The 18,227-nt window shown below is 51.5% G+C and overlaps 1 protein-coding gene across 3 annotated transcripts in view; it reads left to right on the top strand.

Moving 5' to 3' along the window:
* GNB1 (G protein subunit beta 1) overlaps positions 1-18,227 on the top strand; it is a 62,429-nt gene that overhangs the window by 21,405 nt on the left and 22,797 nt on the right. For 2 of the 3 annotated variants that reach the window (XM_081086507.1, XM_081086508.1), the window contains exon 2: positions 13,920-13,968. The gene's annotated coding sequence lies outside the window, so the exon portion shown is untranslated. Of the gene's footprint in view, positions 1-13,900; positions 13,969-18,227 lie in introns of all 3 variants that reach the window. The other variant, XM_081086509.1, reaches the window with a different exon arrangement.

Genomic DNA, 18,227 nt, shown 5'->3' on the forward strand with positions numbered 1-18,227 from the left:
AATTGATTGCCAAGATTACATCGTTTGATTTAAAGCACAAAGACTTCACTTCTTGCAGTTAGGTGTGCAGAGTGTCTGGTGAAGTATACCCTTCATGCCCACAGAAGCCACTGCAGAACCGAGTGTTTAGGGGCAGAATTGGGGGCAGGAGGAGACAGCTGGTGACAGTGTGGGGGGTCAGCCGCTGGCCCCGGTAGCAGCTGCCCAGGTGTACAGGAGGGGTTCTGGAGTCCTGTGGCTGTTGAGGTGGTGACCGGCTGTGGATCCACCTGCTGTGTGCCAGGCACTGGACTGAACGCCAGGGTTGGCAGACTGCAGCTTGCCATCCTTTTGTAGCCCACCAGCGAAGAGTAGTTTTTACATTTAAAAATCATTGAAAAACAAATCAAAAGAAGAATCCCTTTCTGGGACGTGGGAAAGTTGTGTGGTTTTGAGTTTTTGTCCACAGATGTTGGGTCAGAGCACAGCCGCTCACTCCTTCATGGGTCATCCGTGGCTGCTTTGGGACACAGAGTCAGCAGGAGAATTTGTGGTTGCTGCAACCCTGAAGGCTTTGCTGTCTGGGCCCCTGCAGAAAACGTGGCCACCCCTGCTCTGAGCTCTAGACCCCCCCCCAGCAGACAAGCCGGCCCGAGGTCACAGGGCTGGGGCCCAGACCCTGCGGTTTTCTCACTGCTCACGGCTCCGCAGGAAACATGCTCTGTGTCTTGTTTTCCTTGAAAGTGTTTCTGTCGTCAGTTATGTGCTCACATAGACTAAGCGGAATGAGCTGCTTGAGGACAAGGAGGAAGAACTTCGGGTTCATTTTTAAATGATCTTTTGTTACTAGGATAGTGGTGCGTGAAAGGGGTCGGGACTTAATCACGAGGGGTTCAGCCGTAAGAAAGGCTTCAGTGCAGGTGAGTCCACCGCTGCAGTGTCTGGGCCGTTTGCTCCCGGTGGCCAGTCCCCGTCTGGCGCAGCAGCTGGCTGGGTGGCACCGCTCACGTGCACTCGCCAGGCTGCTTCCGCTGGGGTAGGGCTCTGACATCAGCGACATTACCTGGAATGTTGCTTAAGTTGGCCGCAGTTGTTGCACAGGATACATGGCTGGGCATGTGTCACTGTTGGTTTCTGTCTCTGACACTACTTCCTCCCTGTCCCAGGCACCGCTCCCCGGCCTGCCTGTGGGAACAGTGCGCCCCTTTGGTGGAAAACCCACAGCCCCTTCCTGACTGCGGACGGGCTGCGGAGACGGTCACTGCGTTCTCAGAGGGATACTGGGCCGTGTCTGAAGACATTCGGGGTTGTCACCACTTGGGGTGCTACTGGCATCTTGTGGGTAGAGGCCAGGGGTGCTGCACAGACCGCGCCAGTGAGCAGTGCCTCAGGGAGACCCATGCTGTGCGGGCCTGGCCCCCGCTCCTGGGGTCGAGGCTCCTGGGGTCGAGGGCCGTGTTCGGGCAGGCTCCCCCTTGGTGCGGAGGAGGTCTGTGTGTACTTGGGCGCCTTTCCCCACCCCCTGTGGTATTTCCACGCTCTCCATGGGCTGATTCCCCACACTCTGCTGAGCTTTCCTCATTGTCTTTCGCTTTCTGCTGGCCGATTAGTTCAGCTTCCATGAGATGAAGTGCTTGAGCCCAGAGAGTAGTGGGTGGGGAGACTGGGAATGTGGCTCACATCGTGAGAAGTGCGTGGGTGGGCCACTGCCCACGGGCCACCTCCACTCAGATTGCTGTCATGGTCTAATGCCTCCTGGCCCCCTAGGCCTGTGGAGGCTCACGCAGGGGACAGTCCACTGCTCACCAAAGAGCCAGCCCCTCTGGCTGAGGTCATGCTCCCTGCCTGAAGGGACAGCTCCAGCCGTGCGGGCAGGAGCGAGGGCATGGGGGGCGCAGCAGCCACGGAGGCCACGCAGGTGCTCCTCGTTCCCGCTCACCCTTCATCGCTGCCAGTTGCCATCACAATGCCAAGGCCACTTTATTTTAAAACAAACGTGAATGTATTAGGAGGTAGATCGCAAAATTCACCTCCGTTTCCCCTTACCTCTGAACACCTCCGTGTGTGCTTTTTGAGAGCTCAGGCCTGTTCCCTGTAACCACAGTGCAGTGACCACATCAGCACATGTAGCACGGAGGCCGGCTGTTTTCTCCCACACGCTGCTGCTGTCCCCACAGTGTCCTCTGCAGTGGTTCCTTCTGTCCAGACCCACGTGTTGCACTTGGAGGTCACGTTTGTTCTTTAATCGGATCGGCCGCTCTTGAGCTGCACAGGTGCAGGTGCGGCCGTGATCGCGGAGACCACCCTCACCCTGACGCGGGCCTCTGTGCTTCCTCGGGTCAGAGTCAGGCTTTGCATTTGGGTGGAACACCACGGAGGTGTGTCCTGGGCCTTCTCGGCCCTCCTTCGAGGGCCCAGTCCAATCCCCCAGGCTCCGCACCAGCCTCCTGCAGCCTCCCCACGGCCCCGAGGACCTCAGGTCTCCGAGAGGCCCGTCCTCGAGGCCGCATGCGGAGCTGCCTTTCCTGGGAGAGTGCCTGAGCTCCTCTTGGGTTTGGTTTTGTTTTGTTTCAAGAACATGAAGGTGAGGAAGTCAGTTCCTATTTTTGGAGAATTTATAGCTTATTGTCCACATTTCTAGCCCATGCCTAAAGCAGAGAGAGGCGCAGCTCTGTGGGTGCAGTAGGGTGGCGAGGCGTTGCCTCCCTACTCCTCTGTGCTTGGGCTCCCTCTGTCCCCTTCCAGAGTTCAGGCTCAATGCTATTCTGGCCTCCCCGGTGTCCCTAGCATTTTCATGATGCTCCAGGCCAGAATAAATACCTAAAGTTTCATTTCCTGAGTCATGAAATCCAAACAACTGGAGTATTTATGTCCTAAGAGCTTAGTAGCCATTTGAAAAAGAAATAATTCCCATAAATTAAAGGAAACTTTTGATTTTACTCTTAAATAAGCCACTGTTGTTAACTCATGGGCTGTACAGCTTCTCAGACTACAGAATCAGACGGGCCCCCATCTTCATGTTCTGTCGGTGTTGATTTTCATAATGAAAGCAACCACTGAAAACCCAGCTTTGTAAGGATGTGATGTCATGGGAAAGGGCGTAGCGCCCTCTGCTGTTGGAACTGAGATCCATCTAGAGCAGTTGCTCCCTTGGAGTCTGTCATTTGTCGATCTTCTTTCGCTGTGCTTGTGTCAACTTTAAAATATCTTGTGTCTTGTGAGTGTGCTGCAGCGTCGCTGTGCAGTGTGGGAGCTGGGATTTTAGTTGCTCGCAGTCCTGAGCTAGGCACTGCAGCCTGGGGCTGTGTGTTCCCACGAGAAGGGCGCACCCACTGGAAGCATCTGGGCGAGGGCGGAAGGAGCGATCGTTCCCTTTCCAGGAATGGAAGTTAAGTCCTTTCGGCGCTGTCTGTCACCAGAGGGCATATTGGAGGATGTGCAGGAAAAACCGATGGATGTAGACTACAGGGGCTCATCCGCATTTATAATGTGGCTTCTGTGGGAAAATGAAATCTGTCATCTAAGCAACTCTACTTCAAAACGGACTTTTGGAAGGTAGCCTATGAATTTTTCTTGACAGTTGTGACAGATGACCTGAAAACATAAATGATTTGTCAGAATAACAAGTGACTACCTTCATTGGATCTCTCTGATTTTGGCCATGGCCTTTTTTCCTGTTTTTGACACAATAAGTGGATAAGACAGTGCAGATAACCCTGAATACGTTTAACGGGGGAAAAACATTAAAAGAGATACTATAGTTCTCTTTTTTGTTTTTTAGGGCCACATGTATCTGTTGGGCATAAGTTTTACTTGATTTACAGTTAACCCTTGAACAACGTGTAGCTTAGGGGTGCCAGCCTCCTGTGCAGTTGAACATTCATATAGCCCGGCCGGTGTAGCTCAGTGGTTGAGCATCGACCTGTGAACCAGGAGGTCATGGTTCTCGATTCCTGGTCAGGGCTCATGCCCAGGTTGCAGGCTTGACTCCCAGTGTGGGGCATGCAGGAGTCCGCTGATCAATGATTTTCTCTCATCATTGATGTTTCTCTCGCTCCCTCTCCCTTCCTCTGTGAAACCAACAAAAATATGTATTATTTTAAAAAGAAGAAAATTCACATATATAACTAGTCCTCCACATACGCAGATTTCTAATCACTGAGTTGACCCTTGAACACCACAGGTTTGAACTGCATGGGTCAGTTAGGGAAAATCCACATATAAGTGGACCCACATAGTTCAAATCTGTGGTGTTCAAGGATCGATTGTATATGTTTAGGTTTGTGTATGATACTTTATGATTCATCCTTTCGTAATTAAATGGTACCACAGTGAAGAGATACATGCTTATGTCACTTAAAAGGAGAATTTTGTTACTATATTAAAGATTCTAGTCATTACTTGGCCCACTCTTCCCTTCTAGGGAGTCTACCTGTGGTCCCTGTGGTGGGACCTCCCCATAGCGTCTCCTCTCCTGGGCCACAGCTGATGGACAGCAAGCCAGTGAGCTGGCGCGGAGGGCTCTTTTTAGAAACAGAGTCACAGCTGACATTGGATGGTAGTTAGGATGTGGAATTAGAGGTGGTTTGGGACTGTGTACACGATGGTTGATTAAGAGAGAGGGTGGTAGAAGGATAGAGAAAGAGCACCCAGGAAAACAGAGCCAGATGGCCGTTTCCATTTTTCTCAGTTCCAGTTGCATATCTCCTAGGACCTATGTACTTCTTGTCCTTGGACCTATCACATTTCTCCACTTCTGACCTTGAACCTGTCCTCGGACCTGTCAGATCTCTACTTCCCAGGAGGGTGTTGTCTTCTTGGCATATAGAAGAGACTTAACTAGACCAGTTGTTGGGAGAGGAGGTACTGGGGGGAATTGTAACTTTTTATTTCTAGAATTAACCATTTCCCCAAAGAGGTTATTGTTAATATCAAATTTCTTGTTTCCTGTAAGGTTTTTCATTGGCAAAAAGGACTTTGAAACAGATAATTAGACAATTTGTTCAGTGAAAATATATGAAACGATTAAAAATTAGAATATACTGTCTATGTAAACTGATCTTATTGAATGTCTTTACTGTGTCGCTGTTTTCTAGGACACTGTGTACTTAACACAGTGACCTAGTGTTCATTATTCCTAATAGGGAGAGGGCTTTTTAATCATTCCTAATCAATAACTTAAATGAAATTTTGGTTATTTAGCCTGGTTTTCTTATATTCAGTAAGCTCAGTGATTTCCCATGACTAATGATTCTTTGATCAAGGAATTTTATCTTACTTGAGTATTTCTAACTTAAAGATTAATTAGGAAAGAAAGTCTGAGACCAAAAGGAAATGTATCCTTCTTAAAACAGATTTTTGGTGTTTTTCCTGCTTTGGCTTTACTGTGTCTCCCCGCCCCCCCCCCCCTTTGTTTTTTACTATTGAGTTTTTTTTGTGTTTTTTTTTTAATATATTTTATTGATTTTTTACAGAGAGGAAGGGAGAGAGATAGAGAGTTAGAAACATCGATGAGAGAGAAACATCGATCAGCTGCCTCCTGCACATCTCCTACTGGGGATGTGTCCGCAACCCAGGTACATGCCCTTGACCGGAATCGAACCCGGGACCCTTCAGTCCGCAGGCCGACGCTCTATCCACTGAGACAAACCGGTTTCGGCACTATTGAGCTTTTTTGTACCAACAAAGTTTCGTTTAAGAGAGGTAGAGCCTGGCCGGTGTTGCAAAGTGGTTGAGTATCAGACTATGAACCAGGAGGTCATGGTTCTCAATTCCCAGTCAGGGCACATGCCCGGGTTGTGGGCTCCATCCCTCTCCCTCTCTCTATGAAATCAATAAAAATATATTTTAAAAGAGAGAGAACAGTATAGATAGCAGTTGGACTGAACATCCTGGAATGGAGAAAATAGAGTTAATTTGTCAACTTCCTGTCACGGCCAGAGGTAAGGAGTGGCAGGGTTTAGCAGTGGTTAGTTTAGGTAAGAACTTTAGTACCGTGTCTCACGGACGTGGCACCTGCTTGTCCCTCTCCTCCAGACTCTGCTTAGGTGTCACCACGCCTCCTCTAACACCTTTTAGAAAACACCCACCCCCCTGCCTGACCTCACCCCGTTTTATTTTCCTTTAACACCGGATGGCGCTTGGTGTGTCAGAGTCAGTGCTTCTGAGAGTAAGTTCTGGCAGCAGGAACCCCCTTGTCGGTGCGGAGTCCCCATGCCCGTGCCTGGCACGTCCTAGAGGCCGTGTATACTTGTGAGTGAATGGATGACGGCTCACAGATAGGAGTCCAGGCGTCAAGGCCATTCTGTTGTTCAGTGTTTTATCAACAATTTAAAACTTTTGTCCTGTTGTAGTGCTGTGCTCTGCATGTCCTGCAGCTGGAAGTAACTATTCCTGCTCGATTCAGTCTGGTTACGCTGGCGCCTGGCACCAGACGGGCCCCTACGGGCTTTTCTGGCAGCGACACGTCAGCAGACCTCAGCTGACCTTTGCCGTGAGGAGCCTGCAGTTCTGATAGACTCGGGCACAAGCTGTTACACTTGCTTCTTTCCAGTTCCCGCTGTAAATCACAGAGTTGTAGAAACATTTTCAGTGCAGAGTGCCTTCTGTGTTTTGAGGTTTATGGGAAATGTGATGCTCATGCCTTCAGTTTATAAGTTTTGGGAGTATGTCCTTTTTCTTGACTGTGGGAGAGTATTTCCTTTTTAAAACTGTCTTCAATTCTTCAGGGCAAAAATACATTTGTGTTTCTAGGGCTTCTAGGAGACCAGTGGTCAGGATCTTGGGCCAGATCTGGCAGAGAGCACCCAAGTTACCTGGGGCGGAGGGAGAGGGAGAGGGAAAGAATGAGAATTAGTGCGTTTGTGTGAGGTGTGTGTGTGAGTGTGTGTGTGTATTAGTGTGAGAGTGTGAGTGAACGTGTTCGTGTGTATGAGTATGTGTGTGATTTTGTGTGCACGTGTGTATTAGTGTGTGCGTGTGTATTAGTGTGTGCGTGTGTTTGTATGAGTGAATGTGTTAGTATGTGTATGTGTGTGTTTGTGTGCATGTATTAGTGTGTGCGTGTGTATTAGTGTGTGAGTGTATTAGTGTGTGAGTGTATTAGTGTGTGAGTGAATGTGTTAGTGTGTGAGAGTGCATGTGTGAGTTTGTGTGCAAGTGTTTATTAGTGTGTGAGTGTGTGAGTGAATGTGTTAGTGTGTATTAGTGTGTGAGTGAATGTGTTAGTGTGTTTGTGTGCATGTGTGTATTGGTGTGCACGTGTGTATGGGTGTGAGCGTGTGTGTGTTTGTGTGCACGTGTAGTATGTGTGTGTATTAGTGTGTGAGTGAAGGTGTGTGTGTGATTTTGTGTGCACGTGTGTATTAGTGTGTGCGTGTGTATTGGTGTGTGCATGTGTTTGTATGAGTGAATGTGTTAGTATGTGTATGTGTGTGTTTGTGTGCATGTATTAGTGTGTGCGTGTGTATTAGTGTGTGAGTGTATTAGTGTGTGAGTGAATGTGTTAGTGTGTGAGAGTGCATGTGTGAGTTTGTGTGCAAGTGTTTATTAGTGTGTGAGTGTGTGAGTGAATGTGTTAGTGTGTATTAGTGTGTGAGTGAATGTGTTAGTGTGTTTGTGTGCATGTGTGTATTGGTGTGCACGTGTGTATGGGTGTGAGCGTGTGTGTGTTTGTGTGCACGTGTAGTATGTGTGTGTATTAGTGTGTGAGTGAAGGTGTGTGTGTGATTTTGTGTGCACGTGTGTATTAGTGTGTGCGTGTGTATTAGTGTGTGAGTTGGTGTGCACGTGTGGTGTGTGTGTGTATTAGTGTGTGAGTGAAGGTGTGTGTGCGTGCACGTGTGTATTAGTGTGTGAGTGTGTGTTTGTGTGAGTGAATGTGTTAGTGTGTCTGAGTGAGTTGTGTGTGTGTGTGTGTGTGTGTGTGTCCCTCCCCGACTTAATGAATCAGAGTCCTGGGAATGAGGTGGGGAAGGTAGAGGGGCTTTAAATTAGGCCAGGTTGGGGTTTTGCTGCAAGAGTATTTCCAGACTTGTGTGGAGGCGTCAGATGTCAGAGCTGTCATTCAGAAAGATAAATCAGGTAGTGATGTATAAGATGGGGCGAGAGGGGGAGAGATGGCTGGGGAAGAAGGTAAGTGGTAGGCTAGGCGGGGGCAGGGGGAGGAGAGCTGGAAGCAAGGGGGGCTGGGGGTGCAGGATGAAGGGCGGGGTGCTGTGAAGGGGCTTCTTGGCCTGCTCTGGAGGAGGGTGCGGAAGCACCATGAGTGGGTTTGGGGAGGAAGGGCCTGTCAGTGCAGTGGGGAGTTGTGCCCTTGGGGCACTGCCATGTGAGGACAAGGGGTTGGAGTGCAGTCAGGGAAAGGGACTAGCAAGCAGAGAGCTAACAGGGGACTAGGGTCCCCAAACCAGTGGGAGCTGAGTGCGGAGGGGAAGCAATGAGGTGTGGCTGACCTGGCTCCAGTGGGCTGAGATGTTGTTGCCACCATCCAGGTGGGCGTCGGGAGGGGCGAGGAGGGAGGAAAGGGGTTGCCCACCCCTCATGCCCTGACGGGGCTGGGGATTGAACTCATAACCAAGGTACATGCCCCTGACTGGGAATTGAACCTGCAACCCTTCAGTCCCTGGGCTGACACTCTAACCACTGAACCAGTCGCCCAGGGCTGCTGTCGTGGTAGCTGTTGTCATTTTTATTTTTTTAGACAATCTAAAGGGAAAGAGGTCAGTGGCTCTGACTAAAGTATTGCATGTTTTTAAAGTTATTGTGACACACTAGTTGAAAATCGCTGGCTAGAGCAAGTCCCTGGCTTAGAGCTTGCCCGAGACAGCGCGGACTGAGACCAGACCTCCGGGTGTGGCTTCTGCCGGGCGCTGGCGCTGCATGAGAGCACTGGCACCACCTGGAGCTGAAGGAGCAGCCCGGGGAGGACTGGAAAGGGTCCGAGAGGAAAACCGTGTCTCCGTGTCTCTCCGGGGAGACATCCTCCAGCACAGCGGCCGCCAACCTATGGACCTCGCGGACCGCCAGGGGCCCGCGGACCGCTGGCTGGCGACCGCTGCTCTAGCAGCTTCCCAGACTTGCTGTGTCTTCATTCTGACGTTAGACTTGATAACTGTGAGTATCGAATTCCTTTTTGGAATTGGTTCCACGTGATGTTTTGTTGGGAGTCTCCTGCCATTCTTGACCCTTGGTGCATCTCCAGTTTCTTCCGTGTGGGAACTGTGGGGTCTTGCTTTGTCCTGGCGACCTGAACCACGGCCTCTGAGGGTCATGTGGCCCTTGGTGCTTGGTCCCCGTCTGGACACACGTGGCTCTGGGAGGGAGTGACTGACCTCGCCAAGCGGAGGTGCGCCTCCTCGTTTCTGTGCGGGGGTGTGAAATGCTCGGAGCTGTTCTCTGCGCTCTCCCATGTTAAGGCGTTTTCCTGGCTGTAGTTCCTTCGTTTTTCCCCAGGAATGTATGGGCACTCAGTTGTTACTCTGGTGCTTGGTGGCAAAGTTACTTTATTGTTGCAGAATTTGAGCTCTTCACTTGGGCAAAACCTATGTTGGGAGAAAGTTGGAGGGGTCTTTTCAGGGCATATTGCGTAGTGGTAGTTTTCTGCAAAATTAAAAAAATGTCTAACATAACCTTTCCCTGAAAGATTCACTGTCTGTCCTATATGTAAACCACAGTGAAGTGCCTTAAAATTTTCTTAACAAACACAGCAACATGCAGGATATGATAAAAACAACGGGACACGTTTCGAAATGATCGCTCAGCAGCTGGTGCGCCGGCAGTGCTTGGCGTTGCCAAGTGTCCCTCACGTGCCGGCGCACCTGCTGGTGGAGCTGGGCTCGTCCTGCTGGGAGGGGTGCAGACACCCGCTCTCGGGGTCTCGGGAAGATGTGATCCTGCGGGCAGTGTCCTACAGGTGGGTCCCCCCCCCCCCGAAGACGGCCGGTGGGAGCCCACTGGGAGACGGGCTTCCCAGGAACTTTCTGAAGCTACGGGGCCTCTGTCCTCGGCCTGGAGAGGCCACAGAGCTGCGTGCACAGCATGGCCCAGACACCCACTTCTGTGGGATCTTCACCTCTGTCCACGCCCCTTGGACAGGTGCTCACCTTCTGCCCAAATACAGTGGAGCTGTTTTTATCTTCATGGGCATGAGTTTTGAGCAGAAGAGCGATGGTGTGCTTTCTGGCCTGGCTTCCAGCTTGTGACAGGTGTGAGGCGTCCATTCTTCCTTGGCCAGCAATTTGAGAAAAGTATTCTGGCACCGTGAAGGTTAAGGCAGCTTCCTTTTGGAGAGTTTGGGGCCTGGACACACTGAGGATTAAACACCCAGACACCGTTCAGCTAAAGACCAGATGGAATGAACCCTCCATGCCAGTGACTGGCCCGTGGAGAGGGCGTGTGCCTGGGCGCAGATGCTGTTCCCGGCCTGTCGCTCCTCGCTGGTGTCCACAGGAAACGATGATGCACAGAGAGTGCTCACTTGTCAGGAGGCGCAGAGCTGGACAGAGCAGCCTGGGGGCGGCCAGGCACGAGCTGCTCGACGCTGTACAGCGGCCGGGGCTGCCGTGGGCCTCAGCTCTCAATCACAGGAAATCCCCTCATGTTTGGAAATTAAACAAGTCAAAGACATCAGAAGGGAAATTTGAAAATATTTTCATTTGAATGAAAGTGAAAACAAAACATAACATGTGTGGGACAGCGGTACTTAGAGGGAAATTTCTAGAATGAAGCGCTCGCTACAGAAAACGAAAGGTCTCACCCCCCCTAAGCTTCTGCCTCTAGAAACTGGAAGAAGAGCACCTGCACGCCACAGGCAGGGCCAGGAAGCAGTGAGCAGGCTCCCTGAGGTGCGAGCAGGCAGGAGAGGAAACCCTGAGAAGGGCCCGGGAGCACGCACAGCGACGGAACGGACGCAGACGTGGAGATTAAGGTGACCTAGGGGGTCCTTTATGTCTGAAAGGGCACAGGAGGCAGAATGCATGCCGTGTGCCACTGGGTCGTAACATCGCTGCCAGCTGCTCAGCCGCTAAGGAAGCCTCTCCAGCTGACGCAGCGGGCCAGGCAAGGCCTCACTCTGCGACGGGGCCGTACCCTCTGACCTGAACCGTAGCTCACCCTCTTTTGCTTGATAACTTCAAAGGCATGTTTTTAAAAAGTTAGTATTTGCCTTTTATTGACATGGCTGTTCCCTTCCCCCCAACTCTTACTTTGGAATCATGTGACGCTGTAGAGAGTTGAAGCAGCAGGTCCCCAGGAGCGAGGGACCCGTCACACCGCCCGCTCCTCTGTGCTGTCCGGGGAAGCATTTCCTCGATGCAGATGTCACTCCTGATTCTTGACGCTCAGCTTGACGCGAGCTTGTACCCAGAACAAGGCTGTCCTTTCTCATCGCCACAGTCCTGCCTCTACCCAGAACTTTAACACTGACCCAGCCCTGCCTGGTCCAAGTTCACAGTTGCAGCCATTCCATTTCCCCCCAAATGTCTTCACACCCCTTTTTCAGATGGGGACTGAGCCAGGTTCCTGTGAGTCCTGGCTGAGAGGCTGAGGGGGTTTGAAGCAGCCGACCCCCACCTGGCCAGCCCCGAAGCTGGAGGGCAGGACCTGCTCCGGCTGGGGGCTGGCTCCCTGTCCTTCTCCCAAAGACCAGGCCACGGACTCCGTTTCCTCTCTGGAGCCACAAGGCAGTCTAGCATGTGGATTAGCAAACTAGGATCCATTTGCCTACGCCTGCTGCCTCTTCATGTGGGCAGACCTGAAGGGTTCATATTTAGAGGTTGGGATCATTGCAACAATCTCCTAAAGCAGTGGTTCTCAACCTTCCTGAAGCCGCGACCCTCTAATACAGTTCCTCATGTTGTGGTGACCCCCGATGTCATTGTTACACATTGAACATAATGAAAGCACAGTGACTAATCACAAAAATAATATGTAATTATATATGTGTTTTCCGATGGTCTTAGGTGACCCCTGTGAAAGGGTCGTTCGACCCCCAAAGGGGTCGCGACCCACAGGTTGAGAACCGCTGCCCTAAAGTGAGCAGCTCTCACGTGGGCCTCCAGGGACACCCCTTGGTGCCTGGAGCCATTTTTGGCTGGTACAGCAGGGGGTGGGGGGGCGATGAGTGCTGCTGAATATCCTATAGGGACAGTCCAGGCTGACTGCCGAGCTGAGTGTGAGTCTGCTTTTGATCGGGACTGTTCAGTGACGGGTGGTGTGCGCTGCAGACTCCCTCAGAGGGTTCGGGGACTGAGCCTTGTTCATTTCCGTGGCCTCCAACTTCTGCTTCCACGCCGTGGTTTTGTTTGTTTGGTTGGTTTTTAACTATCTTTAATGGCCCTTTGCCCTGTTCCTCCCCTCTTTTGACATAAAATTCATGCAATATAGCACTAACCATTTAGTGGCACAGCCACAGGCTGTGCAGCCACCACCTCTACCTGGTTCCAGAACATTTCCGTCACCCAAAAGCCTCCCTGTCCCCAGCGAGAGTCTCTGGCAGCCACGGCCCCGTCGGTGCAGTCGCTGTCTGGTCAGTTGACGCAGATGCAGTCATGCCTGCGCCGCCTTCTCCACGAGGCGTCCCGGTGGTGGTGTGTGTGCTCACCTCCTCCTGTGGCTGCGTGATCTTCCCTCGTGGGGGCACCGCGTGCTCATCTGCTCTGCACTTGGATGTTGGGGCTGTGGCCCTCTGGGGGCTTCTGTGAACACAGGTGCACCCGCATCCAGTGCCATGTTCAGTCCTGTTGGGTGGATGCCCAGGAGGGGGTGGCTGGGCCGTGGGAATGAAAGTCTGCGTTAAAGCCTTGAGGAACCACCCACCTATTTTATTTCCACCCCCACTTTCTCTGCCAGGAAAAAAAAAGTATAACATAAGCAGCTTAATTCCAAAATAAAATTATTTTGCTAAATAAATAAATGCCTTAGAATTCACACTTCAGCTGGGGGATATTTCAGTGTCCTGATGCCTCCTGACTCCCAACCAGCATGTGCACATGGGCTTGTAGGCTCACAAACAGGGACTTAATCCAGTGGTCGTCAATTTTCGGACCTCGCGGACCACCGGTTGGCGACCGCTGATTCACCCACAGGTGGGGGAACCTGTGAAACATCCACGCGGTCGTTTCACAGTTTCACGTGGAGAGATCACAGAAACATTTAAAGTTTTGAAACTCAAGTTTATGGGAAAGAACAAGCTTCAGCAGAAATCTAGAATTAACATACTTTTGTTCTGGCTGCCTTGTGCCTGCTGGTCCCCCAGACCTCGTCCTCTACCCCCATCCTCTACCCTGGGCTCCCCGGCTCCCAGGCGGCCTTGCCCCCCTGAGGCAGCACTTGGCCTGGGGCTTCTTTGAGAATCAGAGGATGTGAGGTGGGGGAGGGAGGGAGGGGAGTTTCTCTGAGAAGCTTTTTGAGTGCAGTGGGGGTTTCTGTTGTTGCTGTGATTTTTCTGGGAGCAGGACTCTAAACACCTTTCTCTCCAGCAGTTTCCCGGTTACTCAGGATATTTTCCCTGAGGCGTTTCTAAGGATTAAAAAGAGAAATGCACACCCACGCTGGTTCGGCTCAGTGGGTAGAGCATTGGCCCTTGGACTGAAGGGTCCTGGGTTCAGTTCTAGGCAAGGGCGGCGGCACGTACCTTGGTTGGGAGGCAACCAGTCGCTGTGACACCAGTGTCTCTCGCTGTCTTCGCCCCCTCCCCCGCTCTCCAAAAGTCAGTGGGAAAATATTCCCGGGTGAGGATTAACAGCCACAAAGAGAGAGAAACAGAAGAGATTCCTCCGCTCCCCTGCACGGGAGAACTAACTAGTAACGTAATAGAAAGGACTGAAGAAAGCCATCTGGGTGAGATGCGGGCAGGGAGGGCTGCCATGCTCCTTACGGAAGCTCGCTCCCCACCCCCGAGGGCAGTGCTCATCCAACACAGCCTTTCTCCTCTTTTGCAGACGGTTTTACATGAACCGGAGACCAGGCCAGAAGCACGTCTGAATTCAGGTAAGTTTGATACAATTAATTCACGTAAGTTTTTAAAGTCCAACATTGAAAGTTCTTCAGGTTTGTTTGGTTTTTTTAAATAACCTGGTTTTGCCCATCTCTCTTTTTGAGCCCAAAGTTGGTTTTCAGGCAAGTTGATCCTGAGGAGGGTATTTCTTCAAAGGCTTCGTCCAATGCTCAGCGCGAGGGCCGGGGCGGGGGGGGGGGGGGGGGGGGGGCGGCGGCGCAGAGATGGAAGCTCAAGTTCTAGATAAAGAGGGAGATTTCACCAGCTTCTCTGGTTCTGATTTGAAAAGTTCAAGAAGCTTTGTTTAAAAGGTTGTAAGCTGAGGGAAGTGAGGCCCCTCCTCCCTCCTGCGGAAGGTCAGCTGGGCCCCACGGAGGTGAGGCCGTTTGTGGGCTGAGAGGTGTGTCCCCTTTATGTCCAGCTGGGGTTTCCTTCCCATGGCCTCAGCCCTTCAGGGGAGGCGCTGGGCCCGGCTGACAGTTGGTGTGAGATGTGGAGCGCAGGCTTCGTGGTGCGTTCTCTGACAGCAGACTACACAGGCAGCTCTGAGTTCTCTTTAAAATTTGCATCAGGAAGTTGAGAAACGGGGAAATCTCGTGAGAACCTCGGATATCGAGGGCGGACCATGTACACACACCGGTGCGTCCAGCCAGGGCCCGTGAGACTGACGGTGAGCCTGGATCCCCTTAGTCCTCGTCACTGCCCAGTCACCAGGAAGAGCGAGTACCGTTTCCTTTCCATTTCATTTAATTGTTCTCATCTCTGCTGCTTCTGATCTGACGCCGACAGTGGTCCTGTGTCATCAACACTTAATGCCAGTTTTTATCGCTTTTGACACATGGACATTAAGCCTCTGAGGTCAGCCATCCATTTGTTCAGACAAACTTGGGGATTCCTGGGATGGCATCCTCAAAAGCTGGCTACAGTGGCTGGGCGATGACATCACAGAAAAGTCTCACCACACGACACAGCCTGCTTGGGGGTACCTGTGCCCCACACTTTTAAAACCAGTAGATTTATAGCAAATTTAATATTTGCTTATAATGTAGCCGAGCAGTGACAAGAATTACTGGTTTTTTCCATGTACTGCAATGCTCACATGTAGGTAAACACAGCATCATGTCATCACCCGGCTCCCGTACTCGCAGTCTGCCAGCTCTTGTCCAACCTCCTTCCTCTCAGCCCTGGCGCTTCTGGCAGCACCTCCCACCGTGAGGGCTGGTCCCACGGTGGCACCAAGCACAGAGCAGCTCCTCCTTCTCGTCCTCAGAGCTGACCACACGCTTGTCTCTCAAAGTCTGCATGCCGGGATCTGAGTTGAGATCTGAGGTCTCATCGCACTTTAAATGATTGTGATGGAAAGTTGAAATCGATACAAAGTTAACAAGTCACACAAGTCACGTCAGGTGCTCCCTCACCAAACACAGCAGTTAGCAGCAGCACCAGTCTTGTGTCCCTTTTAATCTATTATTTTTATTGATTTGAGAGAGAGGAAGGGAGATCGAGGCATTGCTTGGTTGTGCCACTGACTGGTGCATCCACGGGTTGGTCTTGTATGAGCCGGGACCAGGGATCGAGCCCACAACCTTGGCGCATCGGGAGGCGCTCCAAGCAGCGGAGCCCCGGGCAGGCTGCCAGTCTTGTTCCGCATGTGCCCTTGACCGTTTCCCTCCTCTTGGTTGTTTTCAAGCGAATTTCAGACCCATCGTTTTATTAAACGTGGATCAGAACCTTTGGAGGCCAGGAGAGGCTGTGGGTCAGTCATGTGGGACGGAGGGTCCACACTGCACGTCATCCCACTCTCTCCGGCAGGTGCACTGGACAGACGGCATCTCCCTGTCCGCTGCCCGCCGCTCACAGCGCTAGAACCAGGCAACGGCGGGGGCTGGGCTGCCTGTGCCCTTTGGGATGTGCACCTGTGCATTTTGGAGATGAGCTTGGATTTGGAAATGAAAGAAAAACAGAAAAGTTCATGAAATTAGATGAAATTCCTCCTGCAAACTCCTGTATCAAAATGTAGCTTTGTCTTGGAGGTGAGGTGTGTGGGGCAAGTCCGCGAACCCCTGCCCGTGTGGCCCTGTGACCGCTGTGGACTTGGCGTCGCAGCGAGGCCAGGGCGCCAGGGTCCCGGCGGCCCTCCTGTTAACCCCGCGTGTGCGCTGCCCTGTGGAGAGGGCACGCCATCGTCTGGTCCCGCAGGCTGACGCACACTTGCCCGTTGTCTCATTTAATTTCCCCTCAGCCGGGGGCACAGAGCGCCTTTCCCATTGCCGGTGAACGCCGAGTGAAACCCCGGGTGTGGTGACGGTCGCTTTACCTGTGTGTGGAAGCACCAGGACTGGGCATTGATTTCTGATATGTTAACAGACGTGCAGCTAGAGCAGCTGTGGGCAAACTACGGCCCGCGGGCCGGATCCGGCCCGTTTGAAATGAATAAAACTAAAAAAAAAAAAAAAAAAAAGACCGTACCCTTTTATGTAATGATGTTTACTTTGAATTTATATTAGTTCACACAAACACTCCATCCATGCTTTTGTTCCGGCTTCCAGTCCAGTTTAAGAACCCACTGTGGCCCTCGAGTCAAAAAGTTTCCCACCCCTGAGCTAGAGTGTCCCTGGCAGCGAGTGACCATTCCTGTGGGCCTGGGAGGCCACTGACACGTCCTTCTGATTCCTGAGGTCCTGACGAGAAGGGACTGGTGGTGGCACCAAGGGATGGGGAGCCACCTGGAGCACATGGTGGCTTTTTATGTTAATCCTCACTCGAGGGTAGTTTTCATGGGGATTTTGAGAGAGAGTGGAAGGAAAGGAGGGAGGGGGAGAGAAACATGGATGTGAGAGAAACACAATGATTGGGTGCCTCCTGGACATGCCCCCACCAGGGTGGGCATTGAACCTCCAACCCAGGTTGTGCTCTTGACCAGAAATCGAACCTGAGACCTTTTGGTGAGCAGGCCGATGCTGTAACCACTGAGCCACACCCGCCACATTATTCCACATGGGAATCTACTTATATAAAAACCATGGGTGGTGTTCATCACATACAGACCCTCTAGATGTGTTCACATTCCTGATCCAGACTTCCCCAAGAGTGGGACCCCCCAGGTTGCATCCTCTGTCCTGTCTCCAGCATCAGCGTGGCAGCCAGACACACGGCCCACGACAGCCTCCACCGACCGAGCGGAAGGAAGTCAGTCTACAGGGGTTGTCTTGGCAATAGCTGAGCCTGCCCCCAAGCTGTTTCTCGGAGCTGTTTCCTGTAAGGGCGGAGTTTGAGGCAGGAACCCGACCTGGGAGCGTGGAGGCAGATCTTTCTAAAGTGTGCCCCAGCACGGGGTGAACCTGAGTGGGGCGGCTGAAAGGCTTAGAACAGACAGACAAGAGAATGAAAGCTGGGTCTTGGTGGGACGCTTGCTTCTCTGAGAGACAGTGACCACGCCCACAGCCATGCCTTTAGTTTATAGCAGATGCCACGAGGCAAAGTCAGGGCGTGACCAAGATGTTTACACACATTCTCCTGGGTTTCAATCCTACTCAACTACATGCACCTGAACTCTATCAAGCCCACATCACTCAGGCACGTGGGGCCACGTGTTCGGACCATAGGTTCACGCTCACAGCTACAGCTGTTGGCTATAATTGTGCTGGGAGGGCCGTGCCCTCCAAGCTGGGACTTGCACGTGGCCATGAGAGGACTGTGCCCTCTCATCAGTCCAAGGCTTGAACCTGTCCAAAACACTGTCGTGGCTCCCCACAATAAAGTTTTAATTCTGTTTCATTGTTCCTAATGTTGTGGCCCCACCCCATAACAAAGAAACAAAGGAAAATTTCCCCATCGAATTTCTGAATAGTATTACTCCTTCGGGAGCCGTGTCATAAATGAAAATGGGTGCAATCATGCTATTGAGAAATCTCAATAGTAAATGGGGTGTTTGTAATGGTACCAGATTTATTATCAAAAGATTACGACCTAACATTATCGAAGCTGAAGTATTAACAGGATCTGCAGAGGGAGAGGCTGTTCTGATTCCAAGAATTAATTTGTCCCCATCTGACACTGGCCTCCCATTTAAATTGATTCGACGACGGTTTCCTGTGATGCCAGCAGTTGTGATGACTATTAATAAATCACAAGGACAAACTCTAGACAGAGTAGGCATGTTCCTACCTGAACCCGTTTTTGCACATGTTGCTTTCTCTTGAGTTTGAAGAGCATGTGATGTTACAGTTAAAGTTCTAAGTACTTCATCACA

This window comes from Myotis nattereri, assembly GCF_964212035.1.
Source record: "Myotis nattereri genome assembly, chromosome: 3".
NCBI lineage: Eukaryota > Metazoa > Chordata > Mammalia > Chiroptera > Vespertilionidae > Myotis > Myotis nattereri.